Source organism: Corvus brachyrhynchos, unplaced genomic scaffold (assembly GCF_000691975.1).
Source record: "Corvus brachyrhynchos isolate BGI_N302 unplaced genomic scaffold, ASM69197v1 scaffold47, whole genome shotgun sequence".
Taxonomy (NCBI): Eukaryota; Metazoa; Chordata; class Aves; order Passeriformes; family Corvidae; genus Corvus; species Corvus brachyrhynchos.
The window spans coordinates 1560961-1561318 of record NW_008239292.1 but is presented as its reverse complement, the minus strand read 5'-3'; the positions used below and the strand labels follow the sequence as shown (position 1 = coordinate 1561318).

The following is a 358-nucleotide window of genomic DNA, read 5'->3' as shown; positions in this document are numbered from 1 at the left end:
CCCCTTCAAGCTGCCCTGTGTGCCAAGGGCCGAGCGGGGAGGGCTGACGGTGCCTGTGCCTCTGTTCCCTCTCCAGGCGCATGTTCCCCTTCCTCAGCTTCAACCTGTCGGGGCTCAACCCCGTGGCCCACTACAACGTCTGCGTGGACGTGGTGCTGGTGGACCAACACCACTGGCGCTACCAGGGCGGAAAATGGGTGCAGTGCGGGAAAGCCGAGGGCAACATGCCAGGTACGGGCTCTCCATCCCCTTCCTCATCCTCCTGGAGGTGCCGGGATGGGGGTGACGCTGTCCCCGCTGTCCCCCAGGGCACCGCCTCTACCTGCACCCCGCCTCGCCCCACCCGGGCGCGGCCTGG

At 68.2% G+C, this 358-nt stretch overlaps 1 long non-coding RNA gene across 1 annotated transcript in view; it reads left to right on the top strand.

Annotated features, from left to right (window-relative positions):
* The window catches only part of LOC108448243, an 18439-nt gene extending 18081 nt beyond the window's left edge, over positions 1 to 358 (top strand). The window contains exons 2-3 of the long non-coding RNA XR_001864053.1: positions 77 to 231; positions 309 to 358. This is a non-coding gene — a long non-coding RNA (uncharacterized LOC108448243). The remainder of the gene's footprint in view (positions 1 to 76; positions 232 to 308) is intronic.